At 41.3% G+C, this 20,931-nt stretch overlaps 1 long non-coding RNA gene across 3 annotated transcripts in view; it reads right to left on the minus strand.

Moving 5' to 3' along the window:
* Nucleotides 1-3,205: 3,205 nt before the first annotated feature.
* The window catches only part of LOC126968042 (uncharacterized), a 47,041-nt gene continuing 29,315 nt past the window's right edge, over nt 3,206-20,931 (minus strand). For 2 of the 3 annotated variants that reach the window (XR_007730119.1, XR_007730118.1), the window contains exons 8-10: nt 14,786-15,084; nt 6,391-6,518; nt 3,206-3,382 (exon numbers count right to left, since the gene is read on the minus strand). This is a non-coding gene — a long non-coding RNA (uncharacterized LOC126968042). The remainder of the gene's footprint in view (nt 3,383-6,390; nt 6,519-14,785; nt 15,085-20,931) is intronic. The other variant, XR_007730120.1, reaches the window with a different exon arrangement.

Raw genomic sequence — 20,931 nt, forward strand, 5'->3', positions numbered from 1 at the left:
TCTTAAATAATATAAGATACAAAAAATAATACTGGTAATCTTAAAAATTTTGGGAGCCGTTGTTAGTAAAATTGTAAAAATGGGACCCTTACTGTAGATACCTTTCGGATTTGTTTTGGTGTCTGTATGTTTTTTATTATTTTATATATAAATAATTAATATCATCAATGTGGCTTATATATTATAATCAATATTGAATTATTTTTTTTATAAAATCAATGACACATTATCTATCTAATTTCAATCCAGTTTTACTACTTTATAGCTTTTACTACGTGAACTCATGAATGAATCGTAATTTAGGCATAAATCACGATGTACGGTAAAAAATCGGCGAGCAGCTTTCCAGTTACCCGACCGGAACACGCAAGTTCTGGTCGTTGTCGAAAGCTGCTCTTGGTAACTTCAACCAGCCGTCCATGCCGCCGTTGCACATGAGGAATGACACCCTGGCCCATACAGCAAAAGAGAAAGCCGAGCTCCTGTGCGCTCTTTTCGCCTCCAACTCGACTCTTGACGACAACGGAAAAACACCGCCGACCATCCCGCGGTGTCAGAGCTCTATGCTTGAAGTACAGTTCAGACAGAAAACTGTTAGGCGAGCTCTGTTTTCGTTGGACGTCAGGAAGTCGAGCGGGCCGGATGGCATTTCTCCAATCGTGCTTAGAACGTGTGCCCCTGAGTTGACGCCGGTGCGTTAGCGTTTATTCCGGCACTCTTATTCCAAAGGCGTAGTCCCTGAATCATGGAAGTCAGCCCTTGTCCATCCGATCCAAAAAAAAGGAGACAGTTCGGATTCGGCGAACTACAGGCCTATTGCTATCACCTCCCTGCTCTCCAAAATCATGGAGAGCATAATTAGCCACCAGCTTTTAGTATACCTAGATGGTCACCAGTTGATCAACGACCGACAGTACGGCTTTCGCCATGGACGGTCGGCAGGTGATCTTCTGGTATACCTAACACATAGATGGGCGGCGGCTATTGAAAGCAAGGGGGAAGGCCTGGCAGTTAGCCTGGATATAGCGAAGGCCTTTGATCGTGTATGGCACAAGGCGCTCCTCTCAAAACTTCCATCATTTGGGCTTCCCGAGAGCTTGTGCAAGTGGACCTCCAGCTTCCTCACTGGGCGTAGCATACAGGTCGTTGTCGACGGATATTGCTCGAACCCGAAGCCCGTTAATGCTGGAGTGCCCCAAGGCTGTGTGCTATCTCCTACGCTGTTTCTTCTGCATATCAATGATATGATGGACACCTCCAACATGCATTGCTATGCAGATGACAGCACTGGTGATGCCGTATACACGAGCCATGCAGGTCTCTCTCGGGAAATCGTCGACCAGTGCCGGGAGAAACTTGTGTCTTCTATCGAGTCCTCTCTCGAAAAGGTCGCGGAATGGGGTAAATTGAACCTTGTCCAATTTAACCCCCAGAAGACTCAAGTTTGCGCGTTTACCACTAAAAAAACCCCATTTGTCGTATCACCGCTCTTCGAGAACACTTCTCTTAAAGCCGCCCCTAGTATCGGAATACTGGGTCTCGAAATCTCGAGCGATTGCCAATTCCGTGGCCATCTGGAGGGCAAAGCCAAATTGGCTTCGAAGAAGCTGGGCATCATCAATAGAGCACGGCAATACTTCAAGCCGGCCCACATTCTAGCGCTCTACAAAGCGCAGGTCCGGCCACACATGGAGTATTGCTGTCATCTCTGGTCTGGTGCACCCCAGTATCTGCTCGATCCATTTGACCACGTGCAACGTAGAGCAGCTCGAATTGTCGGGGACTCAGTGCTCTGTGAACGGCTGGATCACTTGGCGTTGCGTAGAGACGTCGCTTCATTGTGTGTCTTCTACCGCATTTAGCACGGGGAGTGTTCCGAAGAGCTGTTTAACCTGATTCCTGCCGCCGAATTTCACCATCGCACGACACGCCACAAGTTAGGATATCATCCCCACCATCTGGATGTGTGGCGGTCCTCCACAGTGCGGTTTTCAAGAATCTTTCTCCCTCGAACTACAAAGCTGTGGAATGAGCTTCCTTGTGCGGTGTTTCCGGGACGATACGACATGGGTACCTTCAAAAAAAGCGCGTACACCTTCCTTAAAGGCCGGCAACGCTCTTGTGATTCCTCTGGTGTTGCAAGAGAATGTGGGCGGTGGTGATCACTTAACACCAGGTGACCCGTACGCTCGTTTGTCCTCCTCTTCCATAAAAAAAATCATATCTGATGAATTAACTGTATTTTCTCTATACAAATACGAAGTAATTAGCAAGTTAGAGTTATCTCTTTCGCTTGGGACAATTGCATTTACTATCCTTCTTTGACGTGTAATCGTAATGTAGTGTGCTATTGCAATGTTAAATTATTCATGTGTGCGTTAGTGTATCATTTTCAAACACCGAATGTTGTCTACGTAATCTATCTATACTTTTAAATATCATTGGGTTAGGTTAGCTAATTACGTTTTAACTTAATACAGGAGGACACTTAAGTAGGAACTAAATATATCTACCGACTTGATTACATGGATCTCACAATTTTTAATGGTATAGAAGAACTGTGTTGCGAGACTCGGTTTTTTACAAGTTGTTTTTGATGATATATTATTTGTTAGATGCAATTACTAATTATGAAAGTAATCATGACCATCTTACATAAACAATGAATTCAAGCTCTAAAGGTTGATAACTACTTATTTTATTCTGTTTTTTAGTATTTGTTGTTATAGCAGCAACAGAAATACATCGTCTGTGAAATTTTCAACAAACTATCACGATTCATGAGATTCCTGAATCCTGCCGCCGAATTCCACGTTCGCACGACACGCCACAAGTTAGGATATCATCCCCATCATCTGGATGTGTGGCGGTCCTCCACAGTGCGGTTTTCAAGGAGCTTTCTTCCACGTACTACAAAGCCGTGGAATGAGCTTTCTTGTGCGGTGTTTCCGGAACGATACGATATGGGTACCTTCAAAAAAAGCGCGTACAGCGTCCTTAAAGGCCGCCAACGCTCCTGTGATTCCTCTGGTGTTGCAAGAGATTGTGGGCGGCGGTGATCACTTAACACCAGGTGACCCGTACGCTCGTTTGTCCTCCTATTCCATAAAATAAGCCTGGTGGGGCAGACACACAGACGGACCGCTAGCGGAGTCTTAGTAATAGGGTGCCGTTTTACCGTTTATCTCGACACCTTACAAATGAAACAATCATGTTTTATGTTTTTAATTTACTTCTTCAAGATCCGTTATACTTACGTCATGTAATTATAATACTATATGCTATTCTATGACCTCAAGTGATTATAATTTTGTCAACATTTCACTCTTCGATTCTAGTGATGCATTTGATTTTGGAAGTAGTAATGAAAGAAGTCCACACGCTGAAAATAAACATATTATTACAATTCAATTTGTAGAAATGTAAATAAGAAAAAAAGTGACATACTGAGTCGCCTTTAACATGTCCCCTCAGGTCCACAGTAGACGTAATATGTACCAGAATGATAAATATATACTGTGCCTACACTTCATTGAAGCAATAGGGTTGTCATGTTATTTTTCTAGCCGACTTTAAAAATGAGGAGGTTCTCAATTCGACTGTATTTTTGGAACGAAGTTCTTTATGGGGCGTTGCGGAGCGTGAAAAGATAAAAAGCGTTGGATTTTTATGTATAGTGTATGATGGCTATACAGTGTATAATGCAATATTATAGTCTACATGATGACTGTTATGTAATAGTTTAAGCAATATTTTACTAAACGTTTTTCTTGGAAATATTTTTTTTTAAATCTGGACAGGAAACTTTGAAATATTTGTTTTTAAACTTTGATTGTTGAAGTTTCACTTCTACCACAGTTTTAAGGAACTCTCCCCTACAGTCATTCCACGGACATGTCTAGACAGGGCAATTATTGTTTTCGTGAGTGTCATTTAAAAAAAAAATTTTAGAAGTGGGAGACTTACGCTGCCGTCATATGACGTCAGCACAATCGGGCCAGACTCGTCCGGCTTAATTACCACACTCGCACAGAATACCAGCGTGAATTAGCAGCCTAGTGCTGCTATGTTTCGCATAGGTTAGTATCGAGGACCGGAGGCCCTAGCAAATATGGCATATGGCAAAAGAGAAAGCCGATCTCCTGTGCGCTCTTTATGCCTCCAACTCGACCCTTGACGACAACGGAAAAACACCACAGACCATCCCGCGGTATCAGAGCTCTATGTCTAAAGTACAGTTCAGACAGAAAACTGTTAGGCGAGCTCTGTTTTCGTTAGAAGTTAGGAAGTTGAGCGGGCCGGATGGCATTTCTCCAATCGTGCTTAGAACATGTGCCCCTGAGTTTACACGTTTATTCCGGAACTCATATACAAAAGGCGTAGTCCCTGACTCATGGAAGTCAGCCCTTATCCATCCTATCCAAAAAAAAAAGAGACAGTTCGGATCCGGCATACTACATGCCTGGACCTCCCTGCTCTCGAAAATCATGGAAAGCATAATTAGCCGTCAGCTCTTGGTATACCTAGTGGGTCACCAGTTGATCAACGACCGACGAAATACGGGTTTCGCCATGGTCGGTCGGCAGGTGATCTTCTGGTATACCTAACACATAGATGGGCTGCGGCTATTGAAAGCAAGGGGGAACGCCTGGCAGTTAGCCTGGATATAGTGAAGGCCTTTGATCGTGCATAGCATAAGGCGCTACTCGCAAAACTTCCATCATTTGGGTTTCCCTAGAGCTTATGCAAGTGGACCTACAGCTTCCTCACTGGGCGCAGCATACAGGTCGTTGTCGACGGTTATTGCTCGAATCCCAAGCCCGTGAACGCTGGAGTGCCCCAAGGCTGTGTGCTATCTCCCACGCTGTTTCTTCTGCATATCAATGATATGTTGGAGACCGCCAATATACATTGCTATGCAGACGACAGCACTGGTGATGCCGTATACACGGGCCATGCAGGTCTCTCTCGGGAAAACGTCGACCAGTGCCGGGACAAACTTGTGTCTTCTATCAAGTCCTCTCTCGAGAAGGTCGCGGAATGGGGTAAGTTGAACCTTGTCCAATTTAACCCCCAGAAGACTCAAGTTTGCGCGTTTACCACAAAAAATCCCCATTTGTCGTATCACCGCTCTTCGACAACACTTCTTCTAGAGTAGACACTGGCAAGGTGCACACCTGATAAAAAGTACAATCCAGACCCGTTGACTACAATAACCAACTAGACTCCAAATCGTCGTCAAAAAGTGTACGAGTGGCGTTGTATTTACGTGCAGATAACATTGAAACATTTATTCAAATTAACACATTATTTCGTGGCAGTAATTATATTAATAAATCATTTTATTTCGAGCTTCAAGGCCCGGTAAAATAAATACCTTATAATCTAACATACATATTTATATAACTTAAATCTACGTCACATTTTCGCGGCGATGTGTGGCGCGGGTTCGGTAACTTCCGGTGGTCGGCGACGTCCGCGATATTTGCGGAACACGACCCCCTTCGGCCACAGCTTCACGTCCAGAGGGGTCGATAAATGTTCTGTCGGGACGCGAACAACAAACGAGTAAAGTCTACTGCGTGACGCGTCACCAACTTTTCGACCCCCAACCGGAACCTTGTCATCTCCACCAAGTACTGAACAATGTCGGAGGCCTTGGTGTTGTGGTGAAAGCGAGACACGTAGATATACGTCGCTGGGACTACGGGACGCAGGAGCTGGTTCTGTCCTATCGGTGCTGTGCCACATTGATTAGGACTAGAAGGCCTCCTCTTCTTCCGCTCAACATTAATGAAGCCATCCTTGTCGGTCAGACCCTTCGACACAGTTCTAAAAGCGGGTTCGTTGCGGGCGTGCCCGCTTCCACTTTCTGTCCTCAGCACTGTCCGCTTTCTGGGTTGCTGGCGGATGGCAGCAGCATAGTCACGTTGAGGTGTTGACGTAACGACAGCAGGTGACACCTCCGAGAGGGGAGGTGGTGAGGGACGGGCGGCAAGTAATGATCAAGGTCTATTTTATACGTTCATTAGATTTGACGCTAAAACGAGGCAAGAACATTATGTTTTTAGCAATTGGAATCTAATTATTTAGCAAAATGATTAAAAAGATCAAGTTAGTTCCACAATTAAATATTAAGTTTGTATAATTTGCTGTTATCTGAACACTATGTCATTGCGTAGCGATGTATTCAAAGAGCGGTCGAAATACAATAGAACGAAAACTCTGCCTGATAGACGCGGAGGCAGATCTTTGCTTGATGATTGTGAGTCTAGTTGTTTATTATACGTCACTGTCCTGACCCCATATATGTGGGGATACACATATCCCAGATACCAATCACCTGCATTTGAGATAGGAGCACCTTACCTAATTAATGAATTCCCTTACCTAAAAGTAATCCCCCATAACCGTAAAAAGTTGCTCCACAGTCCGAGTTTATGAGCACCGTGGATGTACTGGCACCAATGATGGATCCACAACGACCAGCCATCATGGTTAAGCTGATAGCCATACCCCTGCAAATAGAATTAACACCACTATAGCAAACAGCGTACCCATTCCTCAGTATTAAATAAATCAATTCAAAATCAATTAATTTGTGTAGGTCAAGGAAATTACACTAATTATGAACACAAAAGTTTTCTATTCTTTTTATATTTACCACTTTTATTCACTTCAGAAAGGGTTGAGATTTAAGTAATGAGAAGAGGCAAGAAACTCATTGCCACTCTTTTAATGTTGATTACATTAACAGCTTTATCTGCCCGTTGCTGCCCCGGGGCGTAAAAAGAATAGGGTAGTCCCAGGTCCAAGGGTGTTTAGAGGCGACTACGGGCTTTTTGAAAGTGGGAGAGTCACGCTGCCATCTTATGACGTCAGCACAATCGGGCCAGACTCGTCCGGGTTACTTACCACACTCACACAGAATACCGGCGTGAAGTAGCGGCCTAGTGCCGCTATGTTTCGCATAGGTTAGTGTCGAGGACCGGAGGCCATCCCTTCCATGTGTATACGTTAGGGAGGATATCTGCTGTCGCCGTCTCGGCAATTTTGAGGGTAGGGACCTGTCTACTCTCTGGCTGCGCGTAGATTTAGAGGACCGCGTCCGCATCTGTGCGTGTGTCTACAGGTCCCATAGTGGTAACGCAGAAACGGAGCACCTCATGGGCTGCGTTCAAGCGGCATTTGATGACGTGCTTGCTCATATACCGCTGAAATCGTAGTCTTGGCTGATTTCAACAGGCACAATGCCGAATGGCTTGGATCACGTACTACAGACTACGCAGGGCGATCTACGATGCATTGGCGTATGGTCTGTCCCAATTGGTTGAGTCGCCAACGCGGCTCCCGGATGTGGATAGCCACATGTCGTCCTTATTGGATCTTCTGCTGACTACACATCCCGATGGTTACCAGGTCTCTGTCGACGCCCCTCTCGGAACGTCCGACCATTGCCTGGTCAGGAGTGTAGTGCCTATTCGACGCCAACGTCGCAGACCACCAGCGACCTGCCGCGTTTGGCACTACAAGTCAGCAGATTGGGATAGGATGCGTTCCTTTTTTGCATCCTACCCTTGAGGCAGGGTTTGTTTCCCTTCGGATGATCCTAGTGCCTGCCCCGTTACAGTAGCCGATGCGATACTGCAGGGCATGGATATTTTTATACCAAGCTCTGTAGTACCGATAGGTGGCAGATCACAGCCCTGGTTCGATCCGTCAGTTAAAGCAGCATCTGACTGCAAAAAACAGGCGTATCAAACTTGGGTTGCGGCGCTGGGCTCAAAGGATCCGAACTACAAAGTTCTGAAGAGGAAATATAACCGTGCCTCCAGATTTTTTAAGCGGCAAATCGCCCGTGCGAAATCGAAGCACGTCGTCAAAATTGGCGAGCAGCTTTCCAGTTACCCGACCGGAACACGCAAGTTCTGGTCATTGTCGAAAGCTGCTCGTGGTAACTTCAACCAGCCGTCCATGCCGCCGTTGCACATGAGGAATGACACCCTGGCCCATACGGCAAAAGAGAAAGCCGATCTCCTGTGCACTCGTTTTGCCTCCAACTCGACTCTGAAAGACAACGGAAAAAACACCGCCGACCATCCAGCGGTGTCAGTGCTCATCATGCCTGAACTACAGTTCCGACAGAAAACTGTTAGGATGCCGGATGGCATTTCTCCAATCGTGCTTAGAACGCGTGCCCCTGAGTTGACGCCGTTGCTAACGCGTTTATTCCGGCACTCTTATTCAAAAGGCGTAGTCCCTGATTCATGGAAGTCAGCCCTTGTACATCCGATCCCAAAAAAAGGAGACAGTTCGGAACCGGCAAACTACAGGCCTATTGCTATTACCTCCCTTCTCTCCAAAATCATGGAGAGCATAATTAACCGCCAGCTCTTGGTATACCTTGAGGGTCACCAGTTGATCAACGACCGGCAGTACGGCTTTCGCCATGGTCGGTCGACTGGCGATCTTCTGGTATACCTAGCACATAGATGGGCGGCGGCTATTGAAAGCAAGGGGGAAGGCCTGGCAGTTAGCCTGGATATAGCGAAGGCCTTTGATCGTGTATGGCACAAGGCGCTCCTCGCAAAACTTCCATCATTTGGGCTTCCCGAGAGCTTATGCAAGTGGACCTCCAGCTTCCTCACTGGGCGCAGCATACAGGTCGTTGACGACGGTTATTGCTCGAATCCCAAGCCCGTGAACGCTGGAGTGCCCCAAGGCTGTGTGCTATCTCCCACGCTGTTTCTTCTGCATATCAATGATATGTTGGAGACCGCCAATATACATTGCTATGCAGACGACAGCACTGGTGATGCCGTATACACGGGCCATGCAGGTCTCTCTCGGGAAAACGTCGACCAGTGCCGGGACAAACTTGTGTCTTCTATCAAGTCCTCTCTCGAGAAGGTCGCGGAATGGGGTAAGTTGAACCTTGTCCAATTTAACCCCCAGAAGACTCAAGTTTGCGCGTTTACCACAAAAAAATCCCCATGTGCCGTATCACCGCTCTTCGAGAACACTTCCCTTAAAGCCTCGCCTAGTATCGGAATACTGGGTCTCGAAATCTCGAGCGATTGCCAATTCCGTGGTCATCTGGAGGGCAAGGCCAAATTAGCTTCGAAGAAACTGGGCGTCATAAATAGAGCACGGCAATACTTCAAGCCGGCCCACTTTCTAGCGCTCTACAAAGCGCAGGTCCGGCCTCACATGGAGTATTGCTGTCATCTTTGGTCTGGCACACCCCAGTATCAGCTTGATCCATTTGACCGCGTGCAATGCAGAGCAGCTCGAATTGTCGGGGACCTAGTGCTCTGCGAACGGCTGGATCACTTGGCGTTGCGTAGAGACGTCGCTTCATTGTGTGTCTTCTATCGCATTTATTCCTGCCGCCGAATTTCACCTTCGCACGACACGCCACAAGTTAAGATATCATCCCCACCATCTGGATGTGTGGCGGTCCTCCACAGGTTTTCAAGGACCTTTCTTCCTCGAACTACGAAGCTGTGGAATGAGCTTCCTTGTGCGGTGTTTCCGGGACGATACGACATGGGTACCTTCAAGAAAAGCGCGTACACCTTCCTTAAAGGCCGTGATTGAAAAGATTGAAAATTGAAAGAACGCTCTTGTGATTCCTCTGGTGTTGCAAGAGAGTGTGGGCGACAGTGATCACTTAACACCAGGTGACCCGTACGCTCGTTTGTCCTCCTATTCCAATAAAAAAAAAAACTTTTTACAAATAATTTCAGTTACAATATACTTAATCTGGCCATAAATACTGTTACAATTTAAAATAAACAAAATATTACATTTGAATTTGGAATCTGTTAGAGTAATAATATAAGATCAACATTAGATGAGTTATTATATTTTTATAATCGCTACTAAAATGCTTTACCATTTTGTTGTATTTTCGTATTAATTGACATTTGCTTATATTACTTACTAGCAAACTTGTACCTACTATGGCAATACTGTTACTGATTACTGTTATAGGCAAAACTAACCAATATCACATTTTATTATGACTATTTATCCCTGATGAATTCACGATTCAATTGATTTTTTCGTCATTTTATTTGTTTTTGGTTCTAGTTACGAATACGAATTATAACAATCAATTTTTTATTAGAATTTAATATGCAATTATTAGGTCAGGAGGCAAATTTAAAGTTAGTACGGAATTAAGGAATTATTCGAGGTTCTGTAAAATCAGGATAAAAAAGCATAAAAGGCATTAATTTTCTCGAAATTGATTCGTTTAGAATTCTTTTTGATGTCAATCTAGGCTGTCCGACTTTACTTAGATATTCAGCTTTGGAGCTGTATATAGTAGGATTTATGTTTATATCTACAAGTCCTAAGATGCGTAGGTACATAAAATAAAGGTCTACATTTATATTATATTGTTAAATAGCAAGAAAACTAAATATATTAAATTTACCGTACGAAATGTCAAAAATGTTGCAAAAAGATGCAAATGTTTTGTTACAAGCAGAGGTGATAGAACCGGTGGAATCTGCTATATTTCTTGGCATAACTCTGGATTCCAAATTACAATGGGGCCCCCATATTAAAGGATTGGCGAACAGACTTAGTTCTGCACCATACGCGGTTAAAAAGATTAGACAATTAACTGATATAGATACGGCGCGATTAGTATACTTTAGTTATTTCCATAGTATTATGTCCTATGGCATATTGCTATGGGGCAACGCTGCCGATATTAATATCTACAATATTTGTGCTAAAGAAGAGGGCTATTCGTATGCAAAATTCAAAGAAATTAACATCTTGACAGTTGCTTCTCAATATTTTCTTGATAATGTAATGTATGTTCATAGGCACCTTAGTGAATTTGCTAGAAACTGTCATAACCATAATGTTAACATCAGGAACAGACATAAATTTATAATGCCTACTACTCGGCTAAGTCGAGTTAGTAAGTCTTTTGTGGGGCGTTGTATATGTCTTTACAACAAGATCCCAGGAAATGTTCAAAACAGAAGTATTACGTTATTCAAAAAAATTGTTAAAAACATTTGTGTGGTAAAGGTTACTATAACATAAATGATACCACAGATGCGACCGCCCTGAGGCTATTAAATAATATGTTAAATTGTACAATACTACTTGGTACGAGTAAACATATTTTTTGATGCAAAAAAAAGTCCGCTGAGTTTGTTACACCCATTCTTCTCAGGCTTGAGGGATTCATCTTGGAATGGGTGGTAGTTTTTTACTAATATGATAATAAGTGATGTGACACCCTATTTAGAATAAAAATATTTGAATTAGAATATACCTTGCTTGCCATAAATACTGAAACAAAGTAAAAAAATATATTATATTACTTAACATTTATTACTTTTACAGTGTGTTAGTTTAATACATAAATGTAAAAGTAAAACGATTTAAAATATACATATATATAGTCTCCATTGGCTGCAATAGAGTCCTTTTAACGTTGAGGCCAGTTATCAATAGAAGCACGAACTCTTTCCATTGGAAAATTCTTCACTGCCAATCGTACTGAATGTTTTAGGGACTCCAAATTATTAGGGCGTTTAGATAAAGCCGTACTCTCTCAAACTGACCATAAATGATAAAGGCATAAAAAGGCATTTATTTTCTCAAAATTGATTCCTTTAGAATTCTTTTTGATGTCATTTCTTATACTACTAGATACTACTACCGCTTCGGAAACAAATGGCGCTCTGAGAGAGAAGAAGCGGCGCAAGAAACTCTCCCAGCATTCTTTTTTTTGCGCTCTTTTCAATAAAAATATACAATATTGTACAGTCATTTCTATCGCTATAAAATAATCACAATCTAGTCCCAGGCTGTCCGATCATTTAGATATTCAGCAGTGGAGTAATAGGATTTACGACAGAGCCATTTTTTTATAAAACATTTAAATTTATTTATAGATAATGCCTGAACAGTGGCTGGGACTTTATTGTAGAAGTGTATACATTTACCCTTAAAGCTATTATGTATCTTATGAAGCCTACTAGAATTAGTTACAAGCAATCCCTTATTTCTTGTGTTATAATAATGAAAATCACTATTAAGAGCAAAAAGGTGACGATTTTTGTGAACATATATTAAATTTTCATAAATGTACTGACAATGAACAGTCATAATATTTATTTCTTTAAATTTTTCTTTGAGAGACTGTCTATAACTAAGCTGATATATAGCACGAACAGCTCTCTTTTGCAGTGCTAACACTAACAACAAACTAACAGTGTCAGCAGCATGACCCCATAGTAATATACCGTACGTCATGATGGTGGGAAAATAACTAAAGTACACTAATCTAGCGGTCGCAACATTCGTGTACTCTCTAATCTTTCTAACTGCATATGCCGCAGAGCTGAGTCTATCTGCTAGATGGGTAATATGTGGACCCCACTGAAGCTTTTTATCTAACGTGATACCCAAGAAGACCGTAGTGTCCACAAGTTCCAATCTCTGGTCATTTTTAAAAGTACGTTGGTTTGTACCTCCGCTGTGTTTGGTATAATGAACCGTAAACACTTTGTTTTTTTACTGTTTAAGTGCAGATTATTCGTCTCAAACCAACGCACTATCTTTGAGAGTGCATTGCTTACCTCGTCATCAATATCCGCACGTCGCTTCACTTTAAAAATAAGTGAAGTATCATCAGCAAACAATACAATCTCATAGCTATCATCTACCACAAACGGTACATCGTTAATATATATAAGAAACAAGAAAGGACCGAGAATAGAACCCTGTGGAACACCTATTTCCACAGGTTTACCCGAGGACCGTTTGCCATTTACATGTCGATGTAAAGAGTTCAGATAGTCGTATCTGAACTCTTTCGCTTAAATATGATTTTAAGTATAATTTTAGGGCTCTATTTTTCACTCCATAATGCTTTAGTTTTAGGAGTAAAGTTTCATGGTAAACGCAGTCAAATGCTTTTGACAAATCACAAAAAATGCCCAATGCATCCTGTGACTCTTCCCAGGCGTCAAAGATGTGCTCAATGAGTCTAGCATTAATTGTTGATAAGCCCCTAGTGAAACCAAATTGATTTTTGTTCATTAATTTACAAAAATGCATTTGTAGCTGTTGAAGCAAAAGTTTTTCAAAAATTTTACTAAAAACAGGCAGCACTGAAATTAGCAGGGTCAAAAGAACTGCCCGATTTAAACAAAGGTATAACTTTGCTGTATTTCATGAGGTCAGGGAACACACCCTCATCTATGCAGTCATTAAATATTATTGCTAATTCAGGTGCTATAATGTCAAGTATGTAATTTACAATATTAGTCGAATGGCCCCATAGGTCTTTTGTATTTTTTAGGTTAATTAATTTGAAGATTTTTATTATATCGCTACCTGTAACATACTTAAATTTCAAATCAGTGGAAGATACTGGTACGTGTAATTTAAGCATATCATGCGCTGCTTTTGGTGAAGAGTTAAGGTCTTTGGTCGTGATAATCGGGATTTCGGAGAAGTATTTATCAAATTCATTTGCTATTTCTATTTCCGAATTTATTGTGTTACGGCAATTCTATCTACCAGTTTCATTGTTAATTACACTCCAAGTCGCCTTTACTTTATTATTACTGTTTTTAATTTTACCTGCAATGAAACGTGTTTTCGCGACAAACTTTTCATGACAAATTGCTTTAAAGAGCTTGGAGTATTTTTTACATATAGTTACGCAGATGATATGGTGCTGTTGAGTGCGTCTGTCTGTGGCTTGAGGAAACTGATGGGGATATGTGAAAACTATGCCCGCAGTCATGGTCTGATCTATAATGTAAAAAAGAGCGAGTGCATGGTCTTTCAGGCGAAGGGGAAACCGCTCCCATCCCTTATTCCGACAATCAAATTGTATGGGACACCACTGAAGAGAGTGGATCAATTTAAATACCTAGGGCATGTGGTTACCTTTGACTTAAAGGATGATGCAGATATCGAGAGAGAGCGCAGAGCGTTGTCTGTTAGGGCGAATATGATCATCCACAGATTTGCTCGCTGTAGCGTGCCAGTAAAAATTAAACTTTTATAATCGTATTTACTTTTATAAGTTGCCCACTATGGTCGGACTGAAGATTATTAATTATGAGTTTACTAGTAATAGTAACATCTGTAAAAATATTATCTAAACAGGTTGGTGTTGTAGAAGTGATTCTAGTAGGTTCCCAAAATACATTGAACAAATTAAAACTTTGAAATAAGTTTTTAAGGCTAGTACAATTGGCCGATAATCCAGCGGATTAAGATCGGGACTAGACGAGTTCAGCTCAGGAGGTTTTCTCGTTAAAAAAATATTCATAAAAATTATCATAAAATGAAAACTACTGGGCCAAACTATGTGATATTTTTATGAGACTAAATGGAAAACATTCTGTATCAAACGAAATAAGAATCACGAACATCGGATCATAAATCTCAGCGTAATCGGCGTACATACATAAAAAAATACCAATTGAATTTAGAACCTCCTCCTTTTTGAAGTCCGACAGAAAATATTGATACAAACTTTGATAATTTATACATCGAGATAGAGCCTCTTGCTGCTAAACAACCGATGAAAACAGTCCAGATTTATTACTTTAGTGTGCGTGACAAGCTACGTCTTACACTCGCGGTTTGTATGACACTTTGTGTTAGTGTGCGTGCATTGCTTTAAATAAAGGTTAACCTGTCAACCTCAATTTTTTTCGACGTTTTCACAGCTGTCGTATCTATCTAGACGTATCTAAGAATATAAATAAAAAAATAGTTAATTTACCTTAAATGAGTTGGAAAGATTTGTACGGAGAAAGTATTGAGTGGTCCGATTGCCGACGCAGTCACTTGCATCGCCGCTAGAAGGATTGCTAACAGGCTCTGGTGTGTTATAAAGTTGATCAACACAATACTTGTGCCGATTGCGATATAAATGACTACCAGAAGGAATTTTTTCCCGATTATTTTCACAGTGGCACTGGCTACCAGAGCGATCAGAGCACAAGACGCGTTAGCCGCCGAATGTGTCACATACGTCATCGGGTCTACTGAGTTATGACAACTGTTCAGCTTGGTGGACGTCTGTAAGTAACGGTTTGATTAACACGAGTCTTATACACATTCAAATAAAACACTTTTTAAATAATTAGAATGCGTGTAATTGTAACAATAGTTTTTGCGAAAAAGTTAAATTTTTGTTATTATTTTAGCTAACACGACGCTAGCTAAAATAACGATTTTTTTCAGAGCTCTAAAATTTAGTTGAGATCATAATTAATTGTAACTTTTACTTTTATTGTAAAACACAGTTATAATTACACGCGATTTAATCATTTAAACAGTGTTATATTTAAATATTTGACAAATAATTTTTAATAGTTTGCATAACTTTATTGACATTTAAATATTTATATGACACTAGATGACCCGACAATTTTATTCATAAAAAAAAATTTAACAAAAAAACAACCGACTTCAAAAAACTATTCCAAAACAATAGATATAATATACACTAAAGAGTATGAAAATAATTCCGTATTTTTATATAGATAATCTAATCAATTAATGTAACTCTAGTAACGATTATTTGTTATATTTTAATTAACACCAGGTAGCCCGTACGCTCAAATGTCTTCCTTTCGAATAAAAAAAATATTGCCAATGACTCAGATGCACAATTTTAGCTGTCGGGAAAAGCAATGAAAATTGCAAAACTTTGAAAAAGGGAAACACAGACCACATAATACCTACACTATATAGAAAAATGTAATTTTTAACGATTATTTATATTATTATTATTATATATAGGGAAAGATGAAGAAAACTTTTACTTTTGTATACATCTACTTGTACTTACTATCTCTTTTTTATAACTTATTAATTTACATTTCCTTTGTTTTAGACTTAGTCAACTTACTCATGTAACGCATTGAGAAATTGACGTTTGAGTATTTTTGTTCCATCACTTAACATATAGGTTGTAAAGACTTATGAGTCTGAGATACCTACTCGTAGGTACCTTGGCATTTATCGGAAGTTTAATAATCTTTAACAAAATTATCTTCATCTTCAAATAGGTATATAATTAGTATATTTTTAATTAAGCTTATGAATAAAGCGAATACAACACAAAATCATTACTAATAAACGGAGAGCCTCCTTCCTTCGGTTAAATTGCGAAAACTACTGAACCGATCGGATAGGTACTAACTATCAGATACAGCGTGTTTCGCAGAAGGTTATAAAAGTATATATGTTTGTTGGTTGATTACTTATCCGGAACCTACCAATATATTCGCAATACAAATAATTTAATCAAAGACCTTTCATACAATGAGAGGGTGCGGGCTGGCAAAACACCGTTAGCCAGGTCAGCGCTTGGAATTTAATATCTGGATCTAACAATTACGTTGTATACATATAGACTGATTACTTCGTATAAAACAAAAGCCGATATATGGAACATGCCATAAATTACATCATAATAATTAGAGTCGGGTGCCAAATCTATACATTGCCGCATTTACACCAGTTCTTAAAAAATCCTGGTGAATAAGCAGCAATGTAAAACATTTATTTAGTTCAGATTTGATTGAGATTTCTCAAAAAGACATAGCTGAACACATATCGGCTATGGATGAATTGATTGAGTTAAGTACCTATAACACAGAGTGTTTTAATTCAATCTCTAAAATGTATAATAATTGCAACTGTCAGTTTTCTCCAGGCCGAAGGGCCTGGCAAAAAGAGTAACAGAAAATCTATTTCTCAGTCTGTGGGGGCTCACACTTCTCCTGGTATTGTAAACCAACCTCCACAAATACATTCTTCCCAGAAGAAACATATAAAGATCTACAGTGATGATCTGGGAAGAAATATGGGGTTGATTTTTCATAAAATAAGTAACGGACAGTCAGTAACCTATACTTGCACTGTTCTAATACTTCTATTATCGTAATGATTGGGAGAAGAGATTATTTAAATAAAAAAAATTTACAACAACTATACTGTGAATTTAATAGCTTAAAAATAGCTAATCTTATAATGTACACATTGCCATATATGCCTGATTTGCCACAGGAAAACAAAATACGATACAATTTAAAGGCATTTATTTTCTCAAAATTGATTCCTTTAGAATTCTTTTTGATGTCATTTCTTATGCTACTAGATACTACTACCGCTTCGGAAACAAATGGCGCTCTGAGAGAGAAGAAGCGGCGCAAGAAACTCTCCCAGCAAAGAATGCTTTTTGCGCTCTTTTCAATAAAAATATACAATATTGTACAGTCATTTCTATCGCTATAAAATAATCACAATCTAGTCCCAGGCTGTCCGATCATTTAGACATTCAGCAGTGGAGTAATAGGATTTACGACAGAGCCATTTTTTTATAAAACATTTAAATTTATTTATAGATAATGCCTGAACAGTGGCTGGGACTTTATTGTAGAAGTGTATACATTTACCCTTAAAGCTATTATGTATCTTATAAAGCCAACTAGAATTAGTTACAAGCAATCCCTTATTTCTTGTGTTATAATAATGAAAATCAGTATTAAGAGCAAAAAGGTGACGATTTTTGTGAACATATATTAAATTTTCATAAATGTACTGACGATAAACAGTCATAATATTTATTTCTTTAAATTTTTCTTTGAGAGACTGTCTATAACCAAGCTGATATATAGCACGAACAGCTCTCTTTTGCAGTGCAAACACTATATCAATGTCAGCAGCATGACCCCATAGTAATATACCGTACGTCATGATGCTGTGAAAATAACTAAAGTAAACTAATCTAGCGGTCGCAACATTCGTGTACTCTCTAATCTTTCTAACTGCATATGCCGCAGAGCTGAGTCTATCTGCTAGATGGGTAATATGTGGACCCCATTAAACAATTTGTTAACCCTATTGTCTAATTCTCATTATTTGACATGTAATGATAATATAATATTATCTAATAAAATAGAGATAATAGATATTAATAATATAATTAATTATAAAAATGTAAGGTTTTGACATTTAATAGGTTAGACCTATCTAATTTCTATAAAAGACAGATAGCAAAATCGCTATCATATTATTTATACTATAACACAGCCAACTATTTGGCAACCCCTGCTTCTTTTGAGCAGTTTAGTTTTAAGTCGATAAGCACTGCTTCTATTGAGCTGTGTGATAAATTTTTGGACTCCGCTTCTATTGAGCAGAGTAATAATTTAATAACCACTGCTTCTATTGAGCAGAGTACTAATTAAATAACCACTGCTTCTATTGAGCAGTGTAGTAATTTAAGCAAAGATTTGGAATATTTTCCAAAAAATTAAACAATAAGACTCCTCTAGCAGTGTAAAAACGCATTGTAATTTAACAAGTACTAGAATAAGTAATAACTGTAAAATTGCAAACCTGATGCACCAAAACATGCAAGGTTTATTAGGTAAAGAACTTGAACTGGAGTTATTTATGAATCATAAAGATATACATATTTTATGTATAACAGAGCACTGGCTGAGAAAATATGAGCTCATCTTTAACTTCAGTGGTCAACAGGTGACAAGTGTGTTTAGCAGAGAAAAAGCTACAGGTGGCGGCTCTCTTATTCTTGTAAGTAAATTAATTAAATTCAAAGAACGAGAAGATATTGTGGGCCTCTCTGTTGAACGCACAATTGAAATAGCCTGTGCAGAGCTCAAGTGCGCCATTGTTGTTAGTATATACAGACCCCCAGATGCAGTGTATGAATTATTTGAAAGTGTATTGGAGGAGGTTTTATTTAAAATTATCTGAGTCTAAGAAGTATATCATGATATGTGGTGATTTTAATATTAATTTATTAGAAAAATCCACGACCAGTATTAGATTTAGAATCTTAATCAAATCATTTAGGATTTTTAGTGGCATGTTGGGTCCTCACGGACACAACCGAATTGGGCCGGCACGCCCGGAGAAATACCACTCCCCCACTCGAAACCAGCGTGAAATAGCGGCTATGCCGCTGTTTCGTCCGGTGAGTGGGGTATCCGGAGGCCTACACCCCCCTTCCCAAATACAAATGGCAGCACAGACTAAAACAAGACTACTCCAGGACGGTACCAGGCTATGCAGCCCTGGAGAATCCATCCCTGGGCGTCCACAATTAGGGCCTGTACCTAACAGTGGTTGCCCAGGCTGCCCCGCGTATTCTGGAGGGGGCAAATCTGCGCTGACTCGGGGCAATCAGAGCAGGAGGCTCAAACCACCCTCCTCCACACTCGCTGTGGACATTTGCAACATCAGGGGGCTTCGCTCAAATTTAAATGCCGTCCACTTTCACCTGCAGACGGCGAAGCCAGCCCTGCTCTTTTTAACCGAGACACAGATATCCTCCCTGGCTGATTCATCTTACCTTTCCTACCCGGGGTATAATTTGGAACATTCCTTTATACCACGGGCTGGCGTGTGCGTTAACGTCAGGGAGGATGTCTGTTCTCGACGCCTGAGTTTTCTTGAAGGACAGGACCTATCCATCTTCTGGCTGCGTGTAGACTGCGATGACCATCCGCGAATCTACGCATGCCTGTATAGGTCCCATAGCGGTAACGCAGAGACTGACCGGCTCCTCGAACACATCCAAATGGCTACAGATTTCGTGTTGGAGCAGATCCCCACTGCAGAGATCGTGTTTCTTGGCGATTTTAACGCCCACCACGCCGAATGGCTAGGCTCACGTACCACCGATCATGCAGGGAGATCTGTTCACGACTTCGCCTTAGCATATGGTCTGACGCAACTGGTTATTGCGCCAACGCGAAACCCAGATGTGCAAGATCATACACCTTCACTGTTGGACCTTCTGTTGACCTCACATCCGGACGGCTACCTAGTTTCCGTTGACCCTCCTCTGGGATCGTCGGACCACTGCCTGATCCGGAGCACCGTGCCGATCACGCGCCCAACACGGCCCCGCTTCTTAGGCTGTCGCCGCGTGTGGCACTATAGGTCAGCAGAGTGGGACGAGATGCGGTGCTTTTTTGCATCCTACCCGTGGAGGCAGATCTGTTTTTCGCTGGGAGATCCAGATGCCGCTGCTGATGCTGTTGCTGATGTGGTACTGCAAGGTATGGAACTCTTCATTCCATCCTCCTCTGTGCCTATCGGTGGCAGGTCCCAACCATGGTTTGACCGCTCCTGTAAAATGGCCTCTCGCCGAAAGCAGGAGTGCTATCAGGCTTGGGTCAATGCGGTGGTATCTAAGGATGTGAATTCCAGCGAACTTAAAAAAACACTTCAATCATGCCTCCAGGTCCTTCAAAAGAGTTATTGCCGACGCGAAGTCGAAGCACATTGGCAGAATTGGCGAGAGACTTGCACGCCTTCCCTCGGGAACTCGTGCGTTCTGGTCGCTCGCCAAAGCTGTCCAAGGAAACTTCTGCCAGCCAGCCATTCCGCCACTGCACAGGGATGATGACTCGCTGGCCCATGACGCGAAAGAGAAAGCTGATCTCCTGGGCTCCCTCTTCGCGTCCAACTCGACTCTGGATGACCAAGGTGCACCACCACCGCATATTTCGCGGTGCGATTCATATATGCCGAAGGTAAAAATCCGGCATGGTGCCGTGCTTAAGGCGCTTCTCACCTTGGACATTCACAAATCGAGCGGGCCCGATGGCATTCCCCCGATAGTGCTGCGGACATGTGCTCCGGAACTGGCGCCGGTCCTTACCCGTCTTTTCCGGCTCTCCTACTCATCAGGCGTAGTCCCGAAATTATGGAAGGCTGCTTTAGTGCACCCGATCCCTAAGAAAGGTGTACGCTCAGATCCGTCCAACTACCGCCCCATTGCCATTACCTCCATTTTCTCCAAAGTAATGGAGTCGATCATCAACCGCCAGCTCTTGGGATACCTAGAGGGGCACCAGCTGATCAGCGACTGCCAGTACG

This window comes from Leptidea sinapis, chromosome 14 (assembly GCF_905404315.1).
Source record: "Leptidea sinapis chromosome 14, ilLepSina1.1, whole genome shotgun sequence".
Lineage (NCBI taxonomy): Eukaryota > Metazoa > Arthropoda > Insecta > Lepidoptera > Pieridae > Leptidea > Leptidea sinapis.